The following is an 18,176-nucleotide window of genomic DNA, read 5'->3' on the forward strand; positions in this document are numbered from 1 at the left end:
TACGTACCCACAAGAGAAAACCAAATTATATATCCACCGAATGTAAGTTCCCTTTTATCTTCTCTCTCTCTCTCTCTCTCTCTCTCTCTCTCTCTACTAAGGTGTTGCGCACGTAATTTAAATCAGAGTACGATACGGTAGTAGTTAACAAAAGAGTATTATATATTGCATAAGAGAGATGCGTTCCCTTTGTTTAATTGACGTTTTTCCAAGGACACCGTATCGTACACACAAAAGTACGTGTAACCACCATCATTTCAAGCAAAAATACTGCATCGTATATAGGACCCCAAAGGTAAGGGTAAAAGGTTAAACCTAACACAAATCAACTTTAAAACTAGGTTTTATTAGAAATTTTCTTTTCCCCTTAGGTACCAAGGTTTGAGCCGTGTTAATTTCTAAACTCCACTATCATTCTTTCACGTAACCTAAAGACTAATCCTTTTTTTTTTTAGATATTAAAACAATGTTGAAAACAAGTACACGTAACACCTCCCCCTCTACCAATTTTTCTTCCAGGAAGGTGGTGATACCTAGTCAACCGTCTATGGGAGAAAAAACTTATCATTTAAAACCTAAACTCACATGAGAAGTTCGTCCTCACACACAAGCAGTGCTTTCGGATCAATGTTCGCTACAAGTTTGTTAATTACCTTTTTTTTACTTCAGCTAGGCATTTTCTATCCCTTATGTATCCTACAATTTACATTATCCTTCTCCTTACGATGAACATGTTCGTTATTCCTCCACATTTAGAATGTTGAGAGATGTATAGGTTCCTGGTTAAAACGTGTAAAAGCCTTAAAATTATAATTTACGAAATTATATTCGTTAAAAATCAAAGACCCAAATTTTTAATATGGATTTGAAGTAGTTTATCAAATTATCCGAGGATTAATTATTAGAACTCGTTTAAATATTATAAACTTGTCAACAAAGCTAACGTACAGAACATATATTAAGTTTCCTTCTTCTTTGGAAAAAAAAAAGAAGATCGATATATACTGTTAATTTGTAATTATAACTTTTTATCTCACTTAGATGCAAGTTAAAAATAATAGAAAATTACACAATGTTATTTTTTCTAATCTCAAAAAAAAAACACAAACTTCTGTAATGTCCTATCATATATATGGAGTTTTACTGATAAGTTAATCAGTGAAGCGAGTTCCTCTTTTTTTTTCTCCAGAAATAACATCATCAACGTGTTGTATCTTATATAGTGTTTGGTTTACGTACGTAGCTACGAAATATCCTACTGTTTCTCAGATTAATACTCATTATTAAATATCATTGTATTATAAAATTTTTATAAAATAATAACATGAGCACACGTAACACCTTCGTAAAAGATCGAGCCTATAAAAATATTAAGAGTACACCTGAAACTGCCTTTTCTAATGGAGACTCCTCTCCCTAGATTTTTTCACAATTATCCTGTTCACACGTTTTAACTAGGAACTTAATTACCTCCCCCGCATTCAAAACGTGAGTGAAAAAATACGCATGTGCATCTTAAAGAGATTTATATTTATAATTTTTATAAGAAAATTTATTTTTTGCCAGCATAGTATAACAAATTGTACCATAATCTCCTATCGCAGTTTATATTTATATTCCTTGTAACAAGAAATCAATCATCGAATTTAAAAATTTTTATTTGCTAACAAAGTATAATAAATTGTTTTTCTGGAATCTCGCAACAGCATAATCATGTTTATTTTAACATCCGGTAGGATCGTTCTTGGGTGGTATAGAAAAGTCTCTTTACGATGAACTTGTCGGTGTTGACCCCGGATTTAGAATGTAGACAACTAGGTTCCTAGTTAGATAGGTTCCTAAATCTGAAATCTCTTTGAGAAAGCTTAAAAGTTATAAAATTTTTTTTTCGACTCTTCCGATCGACCACATTTTTATAACCTGGAACCTATCAACCTACCTATCGCATATTTTAAATGTGGGTGAAAAATTTATATGTGTGTCGTAACGTGTAGAAAAAGAAAAAAAAAAACTCTCTATCTATCGTGCGATAGGCGAGGCAAATAAAGTAAATCTTTCCTATTTTACGTCATCTCGTGACGATATAATATATATAATTTCAAATTCAAACTTCAATTTCAAGTTCTAGGTATTATATCTGTAAGAACTAAGATTTGGTAGCCTAGCTAAACTCTCTGTTGATGATGTTTTTGTGTGTAATTTAATTACATGAACACTAGTCAAGTTTCAGGAGAAAACGAGTTAGGATGGAGAAGTTACGCAACCTTCACTAATCACTTAAAGTGAATAGTAACTTCGATTTTTTGGAAAGGCCAATCAGTGGAGATGGCTTCGGGTGCGTATCGGACTCCGTTCATAGTGATCCAATAGTTCGTTTTCGATGGTTCGACTGTCCTGAACCCAATGGCACTAACGGATTTGGGTTTTGATGCACGATTTTCGAGAAAAAGGGATTTTATCACAAAAAGAGGTTTTTGTTAATTAGAGAGAGAATGGGTTCCGTCACAAATCGACGACCTAATCTGGTGAAACAAAATAGTAGTTTTGATGCCCCAGTCGTATTGAACGCGCTGGCATGATCCGATCAAAAATCTGACGGACGGATAGCTAGATATCTCGCGTTTACCGAGGAATGGTCAAACTGATCATTTTCGTATTTCACACGAAACCCTCTACATATTATGCGCGGAATTTCGTGAAAGTTGGTGGGCTGTGGCCCGAGGCTGTCAATCACTCATGGTCAGGGTCTCGGTTGAAAATATTGCAATTTGAGAGAGTTACACGCGATTTACTCGTCGCTATATAAGTTAGTTTCTAGGGTTTCATCATGGAAACCCTAACCCTAGTCTCTTGCAATCTCGGCTAAGCCCTAGCCGTCGACCCCCCTCCTCCTTCTCAGCTCCCTGCGTGCAGCCGCCGCCGCCCCGCCGACCAATCTCGGCTTGCCGGAGGGGCTGCCGAGCGCTCCATCTCCATCTCTCTCTCTTCCTATTGGGTTGGAGAGAACGCTCATGGCTGCATTGCCTCCCTGCTCCCCGCCGGCGTCGCCCCAACCCCGCCAGAGCTTCCCCTGTTGGTTGTCGTCGCCCCCGCGCGCCGCCGTTGTCACCCTAGTAGCTTGCGGCCAAGCCGAGCAGGCTCGGGCAGAGGCTGCTTCTTCTCCTAGCCCGCGCGCCATCGCCGCTCGGGACCACCATGGTCGTCCACCCCGGCCCTCGACGACTCCCGTGCGCCATAATCGCCGTCCCCGTAGGTCGCCGCAACCTCTCTAGCTCCCTGCGACCGCTTCTGTGTAGCTCGAGCCGGTGCGGCCGATCCTCGCCGCACTGCCTCCTTGGCCGCCGGCCACGCCTCCTTCCCTCGACTCTAGAGGTTGGCCACACCCCTTCCCTGCTTGCTTTGACCATCGCCATGGCCGAAGAAGTGAGGCAGCCCAAGGTGGGGGCCGTGCGGGCTCGACTTCTCCTCGCGCCGCCACTGCCACCTTACGCCGCCGGCCAGCAGGAGCACCGGCTCCCCCTGGTCATCCGGACTCGAGTGCAGCCGGCGGTCCCGCCGCTAGAGGCCCCTGTCGGCCGGGCTGGACTTGAGCTCCCCATCACCTTGTGCGGCTAGGGCATCATTACCCGCCACCGTCACCGCTTTCCGTCGCCAACTGACGCGCACCCCGACCTTCCCCTGTCAGCCGCATTCACTTACTGCCGGTGCGCCGGCCGCCTGGCGGCCACCGGCCGTGCCATGGCCCCCCATTGCCCGGTAAGCTTTATTATGCTGTTTCGTGTATTGTTTATGGTTCAAATCGCAGTTACAGCAACCCGGGGCTGTTCCGATGCCTCTGGAGGAGAGCACGGTGATCGCCGGTCAGTGCTGATCACAGTGCTCACCTCATTTGGGGTCAACGAGCCCCGGATTGGGAAATTAGACGTCTTTTAGTTTCAGCGCGCAGTGTTCGCTAAATTTTGAGTCGCTCCTGCGCCTCCCACGGTGGACGGCCATGCTCCAAATCATGAGCACGGCCTCCGGCACGTCGAGACTTGTCAGAGGGTGTCTCGGCTAGGCTCGAAAGTCCTCGGTTTGCGTTGTCGGGCCTTAAAACCTCGAAAATCATATAAAATGATGTGATTTTATGTAGTCGCAGGGGCTTAATTACAAATTTACATTTCGTGGTTGTTGTGGGCAATGTGTGCGGGCAGCGGGTGACCTCTGGATTGTTTGTCTAGGGCCCCAGGCCTTTTTGGAAATCAGATGTCGATTTTCGTTGCGTTTTTTGGCGAAATCTGTCGATGGAACGCGGTTTTAGTTAGGAATTCTTCCGACGATGCCTCACGGAAAATTATATTATCATTGAGCCTTGTTGGCTGGTCTCTCACGTCGTTTCGAGGGTTCAAAAATGACGGGTGAGCGACGGTGGGTTTCGATGTCGAATCTGACACTTCCGGGAATCCGGATCGGAACGATTATCCAACAATAATCGTTTCGATGTGAGGATATGTGTATGTGTTTGCTGCCAGGTCACACAAATTATTGTGTTTAGTGGCAGCGGGTGACTCGTGGCACGAATCGGTAAATTCCGTGACAGTTCGTGGGCCCCGGCGGAGTCCCGATGCGATTTTCGGGACTCCCGGCGAGTTACGGTAATTGATTTTGGGAAATCGATTCTCGTGGGTTTTACAGGTAGGATTGTGAGTTAGTGGTTCTTATTCGTGGGTTGGATTCTAACCCGATGAACCTTTCGTAGGTCCGGTTAACGTTCTTCTGCAGACGGGAGACAGGTGCTACATACGTACAGGTGGGTACTTTGACCTGAAGTCGGTACAGTGGTGCACGCTCGGTGACATCCTCTCTATCCATTCCCTCTTATTATCTTACATACTATGTGTTGAGCCTGGCACCCATATTATATCATTTTGCTCTACTTAGTTTCTTTACATACTCAGCATCATGATTTAGAAGTAGAGTGGCTTTGTGTTCTTAAGTGAGATCTGTGACCTAGTCGGTCGACTTCTTGTATCTCGTATTATGACCTTTTCGGTCGGTTCATTGCATCTGGTATTGCGACCTACTTGGTCGACTGGACTACTTAATGACTTATACATTTGGTATACTCTGAGGGATTGGATTGTCGGCTAGTTGCTAACGGTTGGCTATTGAGCATATCAGCATCGATCGTCACTGCTTGTACGCATTTCACGAACACCAACGGTCTGATCCACCGCAAGAGGGTATTTTTTTCTAGAAAAGTAGTTGGGAGTTCCAGCCTGTGAGACTCGGGTGCTTTATGCGAGGGTTATATGCTTTCAGATTAGGGTGCTTTATGCGAGGGTTATATGTTTTCAGACCCGAATGCTTATGCGAGGGTCATTTACAGGTTTGAGCAGTTGTGGCACAGGCTTGAGGTCTGCGGACCAACAAAGCAGGTTTCTGATTGGGTTACTTTTGAACTTGTCGTCCGGTTGATGCATACATTCAGTAGCGGTAGTGATTCATATATATATATATATATATATATCTCGTTTCCTTATTTATCATTGCTATTGTATTACCTTTATCTGCACTTTTGTTTATCCTCCTTGACTGGTGAGTACCCTCGCTCTCGTCGGCTTGCGGTACCCACTCGGAGGGGAGACATGTGTACATGTTCTCACCCCCCACCCCTCTTTCAGGTGACGTCGCGGGTCCGAGTCGGGACGGTGCGCGAGGAGCGTTCCTAGTGATTGATTAGAACTCCTGCCTCAGTGGATTTTGGTTAAATCTCTTAACTTGCCATTTGAAATAAATAACTTAGATATACTGGTTCAGTTGGTTTACTTTATTTGAATTCATGTGGTTTTTGGAATATAATAAAGGATTTATGGCTTTCTCCTGAGATGAAAACAGTTTTCTACCCCTCGTGGTAGCGTGTTTTAAAAGAAAAAGGTTTCCGTGTGGAAAATGGTTTTAAAAAGGTTTTCGTAGTTTTATGATTCTTAGTATTTTAAAATGAGTTTCCGGATAGGAAACATTTTAAACTGAAAAATGTGAATTTATGTATATCTGTGATGAAACGAATGTGAATGTAAATGGTGAATGTATATGAATGTTCATATGTTTGTGGTTGTATCTTGTACTTGTGCAACGCCGTGCAAATATAGGGGAGACTGTCCGTGTGAACAGTGAATTTTCTGTATTTGTGATGGATCTGACATACTCTGGGGTCAAGATTTGAAAAAAAAAAAATTTAGGCACTTCCGCATTGGCTTTTAAATCAAAAAGGGACCCCGGGATGTGACAATATCTAGAGGAGAATGCCAGTTATTTGATTTTGTCGATGATGGTGTGGTGGTGTTTTGGAATCTAAAGCAAACAGTAGATAGAAGCATGCTCTACTTTCTTTTGAAATAAGGAAATAGGCATCAAGTATTGAGGAGGGTACAACGAGCGACGATTGTTGGTCGTCGACGATAGGTATGACCAGCGACTTTTTCTTGAGAGAGGGAGAAGAGGTCTAGATGGGTGAGGAAGAGGGCAGATAGTCGGGTTAGGGCTGAGATTAATGGAGATTGATTTTTTTTTTTTTTTTTTTTATAGAGATGGAGTTTTCTTCTTCTTTTTTCTTTTTTTTTTTCTATTACTGCAAGTAACCCTGTTATCAATATTTAGCAACACTATTTTTTTTTACAATGATCATCCGCATTTGAGGCTGATCCGACAATAAAAAAATCGGAAGCACAGAGGCTGCTATACTTTGTTGTGCTTTTAAAAGCACAGTAGCTAAAAGTATAGCGGTCTTCTTTCTCTCTCTATATATAAACATACTATCATTAGTAGACAAAAGTTGCAACTATTGAATTTTTGGCCATTGGATCCATCCACAACAAATTTATTTAAATAATAAAAATTCTAATTTTTAATTTATATTAATTAAATAATTTAATTTGTAAAAATAAATATAATTTTTAAACTTCTTGCATTAAAAAATCACTAGTTTTGTAATTTTGCAAAAGTGGGCCACTGTTTAATTTTTGTAGATCTAGCCCGAAATTTTTCAGATGGCCAAAATACTCCTATATTTTCTCAACTTGCTCTCTTTTTCCTCCCGCTTTCTCTTACCCCTCTTTTAACACCTTGATGTCATTATCGTGCTCTTCCCGCTTCTCTTACCCCTCTTTTACCACCTTGATGTCATTATCGTGCTCTTCTCCTACCTCGCGTACGAGGGAATTGAAGATGATTAAGTTTGACTTGCTCGTGCTTTGGCCGTGACCATTCTCGGCGTTCTCCAGCGAGGTCGTTGCGGTAAAGATAAAGGTGGTGCTGCTAGTAGCATTGCTGGAGATGGAAACAGAGGTGGCGGAGGAGAAGGGAGGTTTAGAAGCGGGTTCGTGAGTGTGGTCGCGATGGTAAATTGATGGTTGTAGTAAGGAAAAAAAAATGGCAGACATTGCACTATTTAAAAAAATTGCACTATTCGAACATATGTTGCACTATTTAGCAAAAAATTTATACTATTTGATAGGTATATTAAACAACAAATAGTGTAAGTATGGCAACATCTTCGAACAGTGTAACTTTTTAATGAATAGTATAATTTTTTAGTAAATAGGGCAATATTGTGTCGTCCGTCATATTTTTTTTTTCTTTCACTACCAGCACCACCTCATCGCCATTAGCTATGCTTCCCGCGAACATGCTACAGAAGCATTCTCGACCCGCGATAGTCACCCTCCTCCTCTGCTACCTTCGTTTTTGTTTCTGATGAAGCACTGGGCGGCCATGACATGACGAGCAGGTCAAGTTCGCCGTGTGTTTTTCTTGCTTTTAAGTTGCTTAAGATGCAGGCGCAACGGAGGAGGAGTTAGTGCGGGAGGCAGAGGAAGGAGAGATCAGATGCTTAAAGCACAAAAATATTTAAGTCAATTTTTAAAATTTTTGACATGAATATGCAAAAAAATGAAAAATAGCCCACTTTTGAAAAAAATACAAAATTACTAGATACTAGAGTAGGGACCCGTGTGATGCGGCGGATAAAAATTCTTTAGCAAAAATTTACAGATTAAATAAATAAATAAAAATATAATGAAGAGACAGAAGGACATAACCACGTTTGATTGGATTTAACAAGATGAAAAACCCAGTAAAAGCTTTTAGAATGAAATCAACAAAAGAAAACAAAAAAAAAGAACTATAGATGAAAAAAATTTATTATGTAGATATTCTAGAGAACTATTTGAAATATTATGACGGAAGGATAACAAATAATAAAGAGCAAACCGAAGAGGCTTAATTGATATTTAGCTAATCATATAAAGAGATTCATCTATCCTATTATCCTTTCTAACTTAAATCATATTCCTTTTAAAAGACCATGATTATTGCATTTGCCTATGGGCATCAAGGTTGTTATCACAGAATTAGTACAAAATGTAAAGAAAACTGAAGGAAAAGTATGAAGGAATATACATTAGTCATGCAAAAAAAATTTTAAGTAACAATAGTTAGTTCCAACTACCGCTAAATTATGAAGGCCTAATTTTAATACAACTATGAGCCAACAACTTATATGCCATCTTTAGTCTGTTGATGCAACATGACAACTTAATCATTGTCTATTACTAAGGGTAATAAGTTTACTGTCACGCCCCGAGCTCCGCCTATTTGGTCGGATTCGGGCATACCGACAGACTGCCGAACGGACAGAGCTTTTCCTGTACGTTCTAGGCGTCACAATCTATATAATGCCATACAAGAGGTTCCAACCAGGAACAGTATTCAAACACAGATTGCATAAGTATCAAAAACATAGAAGGCTACTATGCTATTACAAGCATTCATCTCAAAGATCTTACATTTACAATATTACATAAGCCTTTAAGTTATTACAACTTATACAATTTACTACAAGTTTGTTACTTTCATTCTGAACTCTGAGCTAGACCACTTCAGGGTATTGCTATCTCGGTCTCAGTGGTAGGGCGCTATCTACGGAGCTACGCCCTGTCCTCGCGCCGCTCACGTGTAAATCTGTACCCCCAAAAACAACACGGGGGGTGAGAACTATATAAATATAGTTTCCAGTAGGTACGGCCACCCAAGGGAAGAGCTCGACCCACCAGGTCCAAAGGAGGCACTGTAACATATTAGTCCAACAAATATTCACAAATAATTTATGCAGATAATATTTACATGTATGCCTCAAGATATGCAGTATGCAAATTATGCAACTATATAAAAGTAGATCTACTGATCCTATTTTCTATCTCACTATCCATAGCTCATATTACACTAGCTTCTAAGGTTTCATCTACCTTAATCAAGCTATCCACCCGACTCGGCCTCGAGTCAATCATCTGCGGAGTACCGCGTCAAGTCAGGCTTGAGGTGAAGGACGTCTCACAGGCACCTCAGCCTTAAGTCCACGCGACAATAGGTCCAATGGAGAGGAGAACCGTCGATCCCCGTGACCCTAAGTTGCTCAAGCTTAACGGGCGAGGAGAACCATCAAACCCGTTGAGCTCATATCGGGAGAGGAGAACCGTCGATCCCGTTGAATCACTACCGGGCAAGGAGAACCGTCAAACCTGTAGTTCTGATTCACTTGTTTCATGACATGCCGGGAGAGGAGAACCATCGATCCCGTTGAATCACTACCGGGAGAGAAGAACCGTCGATCACGTAGTTCTGATTCTATTTTTGCCAACAGCACCATTCCTAGGGATTCCGGAACCCACTTTCAAAACTTAAGGGTTTAACACTTACCCTATGTTGACGACCTTCCTAGATCTATACCATTCATTTCCTAGTGGTCCTTCTACCACTATAATTCATAACTTAGTTTAAATACACTAAGTATCACTATACATCATAACCTAGGTTCAATCACACTAGGTTCTATGTTATTTCACCTAGATCTCGACTCTAGATTTACTTAATCAACCTATGTTCAATGACACTAGGTTCATGTCCAACCTATGTTTAATAACACTAGGCTCATGTCCAACCTATGTTTAATAACACTAGGTTCATGCCACTCGATCTATGTATCATCCTAGTGATCCACGCCTAGGATTATAGTTTACACGATCTCAATGTACAATTGCCGAATGCTCTAAGCAACTTAGAGTTATAATCAACTCATATGACTTTAGCATATTCAACATTCACATATCATCTAGCATTAATCACAATGCGTCCATATGCATATTCCACTGGTAGGTAACATTAACTAATATAACACGATTCATGCATTCATTTTATCATTCATAACCTACCACTATATATATGCATCAATAGAAACCATACTTTACTTTGGCATGGAAGCGACCTAATCGCTTCGGTGAAACACAACCCACCTTTAGTTTATACCGGAATGTAAGAAATCTGTTTCCCGCACTTAATGGACGACCGCAATCCTTGCGCGCGACAACTTGAGCTATAATGAGATTTTCCTCGCTAGCTTGCCGTCGGCTTGTCGGAACATCGATCCGAGCTTTCCAACGCGTCTACTTTACTCTAAATTAGGTTTATACACGACCAATTCCCCGCTGGGACTTCAATCCTACAAAAGCGCATTATCGAGGTTAGGTTCTAATTAACCTATTACTATGCAAACCTTCTATGCAGATTTTTAAGTTTTCACTAGCTTAAATGCCCATAGGACTCCCAATTAGCTTATCTTTCTTACAATTAACTGAACCTCACTCAATGCATAATCATAGTTACCTCAATTTGTTGCTCAATCCGCTCTAATAATAAGAACTTCAATGCTGAAATCTGCTCCACCAATTTGCTCCTCACAGTGCACTACAATTTCAGCATAGGTAAATCTATCGCTTACTACTCTTTTATAGCAGCCAATATCACTCAATTCAAGAACAAACATCAGCTTACCTTAAATTTGATGTTCTATCAGGTTGTTCTTAGCTTTCTAAAGCTTTCTTTTCAGCTTGGTGCATCATAATCTGCACTTGTTTCACTTTCTCCTTAACTAACTTTCTTCACAGCCCTTATATACTCAACCTGCCAACTCTAGCAGCCAAGCATCCCTTTGTAGATCATCTCTAAGGCAATTACTTTTATTATAATTGGATATTAAACCTAGCTTACGTGGATTTGAAGCTTCCCCAAGGGATTTCTTAGCTCCAAAACTTTCCTTTCAGCTCCAACAGCAAAGAAGTCCACTCCAAAATTCTACTCCTCCAACCTCTCCTTCACAGCCACCTTAAACTTTATAATCAACAATAGAGTTGCTTACAACTCTCTTTGAAGCAATTAATTACCACTCAAACTAGGAATAGTATTAACCTTACCTGAATTTGAGGCTCCACTAAGAAACTTCTCAGCTCCAATCTCCTCTTCTCAGCTCAAGACACCAAGAATTTCAGCTCCACACTAGTTTCCATCATTGAGCTCACCTAGGGTTTCAGAGAGATAAAGAGAAAGAAAGAGATGAGAAAAGGTTGTGGGAGAAGGTCCCTAATACGTGGACATGCTCAGGTCAGCAGGGGTGAAGTGATAAGCTCAACAAACTGCTACTTAATCCCTCAAAATGCTGAAACTGCATTGCAGTCCAGCAGTTCGCAATTCAGTCCCTGCAGATTCGCAATTCAGTCCCTGCACTACACCTTAGCCTGGCAGCAGCAAATTGAGGCCTTTTTGCGCGTCTAGTTCGCTTCGAACACGTCTAATCACTTCCAAATTATACTCATGAACCTTCACAAGCTGCCAATTTAATTTGGAAGCAATTAATTTTCATATTAGCATTATTGTGATCAATTTGATCACAATTAGCTACGTAGTTAAAATTCGACATTTTTTACATCCAAGCATCTCTGAATTTTGCCATTAACTATCCTCGCACTTCCAAAATAATTCGGAGATACTACAATTAACATTCATATCCCACTTTGATCGCATAGATCAAAGTTAGCATCATAATCCGAAAATCCCTTTTTTACATTTCATTTCGCGCCCAATTTGCGCCGAAACACTCATTTATCTCCGGAATTCATTCCCACACATCCAAATCACTCGGGAATGATATACATTTAATCCAAACTTCTCTTTGATCCTTTAGATCAAAGTTAGCACCGCAACTCAAGGTTTCCATATATTACATTTGCACAAAGTGCAGTTAGCAAAAGCTAGAAAAGATACTTGTTATCAAAAGCCTAGCGTTATCAAAACAAATACTCAAATTGGTCAAAAGTAGTAAAAATATAACCACAAATTAATTGCTTTTAATATTTGAATGTAGTGAAGATTAAATCATAAATCAGAACCCACAAAAGATCAAGAAAATAGAGGTAAAAATAAATTGTAAAAAATACTTGTTGTCAAAAGACTCAAGTGGTGATCAAAACATCACGTGACAATAGTAGGCAAGGCTAAAAAACAACAGTAGCGAAAAAAAAAGTAACATAGTTAATTATTCAACAAAGGTTTAGGATGGAATACCCAAATTGATAAAAAGCAATAAAGCAACTGGGCAATTAGAAGCCTAACATCAATGCAAGAAACAACCCATCAGTGACATCAAAGGTAGGGAAAAAAATGTTCAATAATGCCATAAAAAAGGAAAGCATGCCAACTACACTACTAAAAGTTTAAAGGCACACGGAAAGTAAAAAACAAATATGTAGAGCTCATATATAGAAAACCAAGTATACAGAAAGAAGGTTATGTAAAAAATATTGGTTTCTAATAGCCCCTCCAACACTCGCCATCAAGGCATGCATCACCACAAAGGCACAAACGGGTGGAGAAGAGCATGCAACTATAAAAAGCTATGGAACAATTAGCCAATTGAGGTCTTAATGCCTACATAGTCCAAACCATGGCTCAAAATACACATATAATCAAAAGCTTCTCTAACCATCGTGGAGCTTATCATCGGTGAAACACTGAACAATTACAAATTTCACTCAATTAAATAAAGTAGTAAGATAAACATTAATGTATTTTTTTTCCCTTTTTTTTTAGCTGTTTACTACAAGGCAAAAGGTAGGAAAAAAAAAAAGCATGAACAAAGCTAACTGCCCACTTTAAAACTAAATGTTTCAAACACAACCTAGCAAAGAAATTATTAAAAGGCGATAATGTTGGAACATTAACATTCTTAAAAAAAAAAAAAACAAACTTGATACAGGAAAAATAAGCTAATAGCTATGGAGAAATACAAAAGTTGCTATATAAAAGGTGCATGATATATAGTTATAGGCTTCCCAGTCCCTTATTTTCCCGGTCCCTTATTTCTATGACAACTAACTCTTCTTTTATTTTTTATGAACCACAATCTAAGATGAACACTTGACCGAAAAAGAAATTTTAAAAAGCAAAAGTAAATCTTAAAGTGAAACCAAAAACAAAAATAGAAGATCATGCAATAAAAATAATATAAACAACAAATTAATGTAACTATATTGAAACAAGCATAGAAACATTGGGACTAATTTGCAATATTGTAATTGCACAGGGACTATACATACATTTTACCTTGATAAAAAATGTTCAAGGAGATAATTGTTCAATCCCAGTGAATAGCTATCAGAAAGAATGTTATGACAATATACAGAAGGGATCGGGACTTAGGTGATGCTTTCAAATCAAAACCGAGTATTGGATACTCCATTACCATTGTGTGAGTTAAAAATTTACAAGCGTTTGCGTTAGACGAGAGTATTATATATTGAAAAACAGAGATTTATTAAAGGTTCTATACTCCTTAGAAATCATAAAGATTTCTAATTAATTACGTCTAGACAACCTTCGATTAAGCTGGTCAATCATGATAATTAGCAAAACAAAATGCATTTCTTTTATTACTCTTGTACATCGGTGTACAAAATTAATACAACTGAAAAAGAGGAAAAGCAACAATTATCATCTCTCTACTTCTCTCCTCTTCAAGATATTTCTCCAAAACAATGTCGGCCATGCATCATGCATAAGCTTTCTTTGATATTTCATCGAGCATTTGACATGCACACAAGTAATGTGCAAATTGCCTTTGACATTTCAACGAACACTTGGCACGCGTGATATGCACACCATTTTTGGCATTTCATCGAACGCTTAGCACGCGTACATGAACAACGCGCTATGCACAAATTCTTTTTGGCACTTTGTCTAACACTTGGCGTGTGCACATAAATTATCCATTACGCACAGCTTGTTTTTGACAAAAGCCAATTCAAAATAGCGGCAATCAATAATTTGATTGGGGCTTTCCGTCGACGGCTAAGCGTCGAACTAATAGTCATCGTCGTTGTCGTCGTCTACCGCTGACGGCTAAGCGTCAAGCGAATGATCATCGTCGCCACCTTTACCGTCGACGGCGAAGCGTCAAGCGGATCATCGTCGTCGTTGTTGTTGCCTACCGCCGATGGCTAAGCGTCAAGTGGATCGTCGTCGTTGTTGTTGTCGCCCACCGCCGACGGCTAAGCGTCAAGCGGATCGTCGTCGTCGTGGTTGTCGCCTACCGCCGACGGCTAAGCGTCGAGCGGATCGTCGTCGTTGTTGTCGTCTACCGTCGACGGCTAAGCGTCAAGCGGATCGTCGTCGATGTGGTCGTTGTTGTCGCCTACCGCCGACAGCTAAGCGTCGAGCGGATCGTCGTCGTCGTTGTTGTCGTCTACCGTCGACGGCTAAGCGTCAAGCGGATGTTCATCGTCATCGTCGCCTTTACCACCGACGGCTAAGCGTCAAGCGGATCGTCGTTGTCGTCAGCGCAGCAACAGCAGGTGGATGACCACCTCCTTGGTCGATGATGACGCCACACTAGCAAAAGAAAACGTGCACCACTCCGGGATAAACGACAACAGGGCAACGGCTGTCAGCAAAGGTGTCGGAATGGTGATGAGCAGTCGTCTTTTCTTGGTTGACGATGACCCGGCATAGTAGAGGTTGATGACGGTATGTATAGCCCGGTGTGCATAGAAAGCTCGATGTATGGAGTGCCTTGACTAGGAGAGAAGAGAAAAAAAAAAAATGAAAGTGAGAGGATCTAAACCCACCTTTCTATTGGCTCTCTTTTTTTTTTTTAATTCAAGTTTCTTTTCTCTTTTTTCTTTTATGAGTAGAATCCTCTCTTTTTTTTTTTTGTTCACTTCTCTTTATATAGAGAGAGGGTGGTGGAAATCTATAGTGTAGAGAAGAGTAAATAATGGAGGAGTGGAGGGAATGGTGGAGTGATGGAGAAGTGGGAGAAAATGGTGGAGAAGTGGAGAAAATGATAGAGAAGTGGAGTGGTGTAGGGAATGGTGGAGAAGTGTGGAGAAGTGGAGAAAATGGTGGAGAAGTGGAGTGGTGGAGGGAATGGTGGAGAAGTGTGGAGAAGTGGAGAAAATGGTGGAATGATGGAGAAGTGGGACAAGTGGAGGGAATGGTGGAGAAGTGTGGAGAAGTGGAGAAAATGGTGGAGAAGTAGAGTGAGTGATGGAGAAGTGGTAGGAATGGTGAGAAAGTAGAGGGAATGGTGGAGAGAGTGGTAGAAATGGACGGAATGGTAGGAGATAGTGGAGGAGTGAATTTAGGGAAGTGATCTTTTCTTTTTTTGTTTTTTTTGTTTTTTTTTTTGTTAACAACCATCATTACTTGATTCATCTCGGTCATCCTTTTTTTCTTTGATTCTCTTGTTAATCACACTATAGGTTCCATCCTCTACATCAAGAAAGGCAATCCTTGTTAATAAGTAATAACAGTATAGAGCATGGACTCCCAAAGTAGTAATAAAGAATTAATAACTAATCAACTTCTTGTTAAAGTATATGGCTAACTATAAAATGATACCCCGAGGAAACAATGGAGTAGTTACTAATGTTAGCTATTAAAAAATCAAGTTATGGTTTCAAGTAAGGAATTCAATGTAAACTTGGAATGCTTGAAATATTGGAGACATAAAAATTTGAAATGTTTAATTGAAAGATTTCATGAAAAGACAAAATAAGGATCCAAAATTAAAATTCAAAAGAAAAAAAGGATTGAAAAAGAACAGAAAAGAATATACTGATTCGTTTTAATAATAATAAAGAATATGCAATATACTCCACAATTGTAAAATTTATTCATGAAAATTTTTTATTTATATATCCCTTCTATGGTCAGTCAAAGTTTCTTATGAGTAATTTATCTTCATTACTCAATTTGTTCTTTATTTGAATATCTACAACCTATTTTCAAATTCAAACTCAACCTAAATTTGATAAACTTTAAATCAAAATCACCTAAAGATAAATCTCTTATCTATTAAACTTGAAAGATCAAGCTTAAGTTCAGTTTATTTGTTCTAAAGCTAGCTTAAGTACAAATAATCATACTCGCGAAGAAACTCAGCTCAGAAATGACTGATAGGAAGAGAGGGAAAAACCTTATATCATATAACCAATTTGCTTGTGTAATTCACATTATTTTTTCTTCTTTTTATTTTTATGGCTTTTGGATTGCCTTCACTACCAACATTATCTTCCTATTTAATGAAATGTATAATGTAAAAAGTGAAAATGACCATAAAAGGTGAATTTTCCGAATTAATTTATGTAAGGCCTAGATTATGAATCATTGTCCAAACACAACCATATTTATGCTTTAGAATTTTGAAACATGCTCTACTACTATGATGCTTTACAAATGACAATGCGCCAAAACTTAACAGAGGTGTGCAAGAAACAACAATAAATAGAAGTACAACCGCCAAATGATGCAAGAAAGCTGACAATTTCAATAGAAAGCCAAGAAATGATGTTGCATGTATTGAGAATAATTAGAAATTGGATGATTGAATTAAAAACTTGCAAGCATGACTTAGAATAGTTCACTCTATAAAATATAGAGTAAGTTGGATTATACAAATCTTTCAATTTATATGGTGATAAATACTCAATTTAATAAAAACAAAAGTTAAGAAAAAGGGACGTACAGTTCAGGGGACCAATGGTTTTTTTTTTTATATCTTAGAATTAATAATTTCCAAGAGAATATAGTGCGATTGTAGGTATGTTAATATTTCTACTAAAATATTAGGCTCCAACCTAGATTCCACGCAAGAGAAATCATATCAAACTTCAAAACAGCAGGAATGAAATAAGGATCAGAACTTTGCTCCCATTTACCTTTTATTCGAGGAGGTTTCTCACAAAATCGATCTCACCATGCATCGCCGTGCACATCAAAGGGGTCTTTATAATGAAAAGAAATAAATCACGCAAAAATCAGACATACATTTTAACTATTTTCTTGTCTGTTTATGCTGATTTACGACATCAGGATGAAGCAGTCGATCCAAAACCATTAATAGAACGTACAGAAATCGTAAAAATCTCATGAGCACACTAATAAAAATCACAAAAATATCACCAAAGAGAGAGAAAAGCGATTAAGCGAAGCCGACCTCGACGCGCCCGTTTGTGGCAGCGACGTAGAGTGCGGAGAGGCGGTCGTGGATGGTGGTACGGTGAAGGAGATCGGGATAGACGTAGAGGGAGGAGCGAACAGTGTCGAAGAAGGATGCTCATCACTGGATTGGCTAAAGCCCGAGCCCTGCTGCAGTGGTTTGGCTCTCTCATTTCCCCCCCTACTCCGGCGACAGCTCCGGCAAGGTCTTAGGTAATGGCTCCGTCAGGGACTTTGACGATGGCTCCAGCAAGGACTCCGGTGGTGCCGCAGAGGGGGAGGAGATGAGGGTGCAGAGGCGGAGGTGGAGGCGGAGTATTAGAATGGGAAGGGCGGTGAAAGCTTGGAAATGTAGGGTCGTTTCGGTGAAGGGTGAAATAAGGGTGAGGGTTACGAAGAGATGGAAGTAGAAACGATAAGTCTTTTTGCTGTAGGGTGGGTCCCACACCAATAAGGCTAAATTTAAGGAAAATATGACACGTGGACTTTTTAATGGAGATTAATATAAGTTTATTTATAGAAGATTTATAGATTATAGATACGAAGAGATGGAAATACGATAGTTTTAGGTGGGTCCACACTAATAAGCTTAATTTAAGCAAATTATGAACGTGGAATTTCGTAATGAGGGATTAATGTTAGTTTATGATTATAGATTTATAGATAGATTTTTTTGCACAAAGGATTGTTTGTATTGTTTCAGTTTATAATATTTTACGTTGCTCAATTTGTTTGCAGTGCCATCGCCTAGCCTTGGTTCGAATATTAAGCAAAAAAACAAAAAGAGGGGGGGGGAGACGAGTGGTTCGGCG

General features: G+C 39.7%; 2 long non-coding RNA genes across 4 annotated transcripts; both read right to left on the bottom strand.

The window, feature by feature from the left end:
* Positions 8,765 to 13,294, bottom strand: LOC109715629. 3 transcript variants are annotated; one of them, XR_002217709.1, is made up of 6 exons: positions 11,286 to 12,239; positions 11,083 to 11,202; positions 10,867 to 10,995; positions 10,699 to 10,779; positions 10,329 to 10,534; positions 8,765 to 9,000 (listed from the first exon to the last, which is right to left on the bottom strand). It is a non-coding gene; the product is annotated as an uncharacterized LOC109715629 (long non-coding RNA). The 3 variants fall into 3 exon arrangements; XR_002217708.1 differs by having other exon boundaries at positions 10,867 to 11,202; positions 11,286 to 13,291; XR_002217710.1 differs by lacking the exon at positions 8,765 to 9,000 and adding an exon at positions 9,067 to 9,106 and having other exon boundaries at positions 10,867 to 11,202; positions 11,286 to 13,294.
* LOC109715630 lies at positions 15,356 to 17,842 on the bottom strand. Its single transcript, XR_002217711.1, has 3 exons — positions 17,363 to 17,842; positions 17,085 to 17,150; positions 15,356 to 15,636 (listed from the first exon to the last, which is right to left on the bottom strand). It is a non-coding gene; the product is annotated as an uncharacterized LOC109715630 (long non-coding RNA).

The sequence above is a fragment of the Ananas comosus genome, linkage group 9 (assembly GCF_001540865.1).
Source record: "Ananas comosus cultivar F153 linkage group 9, ASM154086v1, whole genome shotgun sequence".
In the NCBI taxonomy this organism is placed as follows: domain Eukaryota; kingdom Viridiplantae; phylum Streptophyta; class Magnoliopsida; order Poales; family Bromeliaceae; genus Ananas; species Ananas comosus.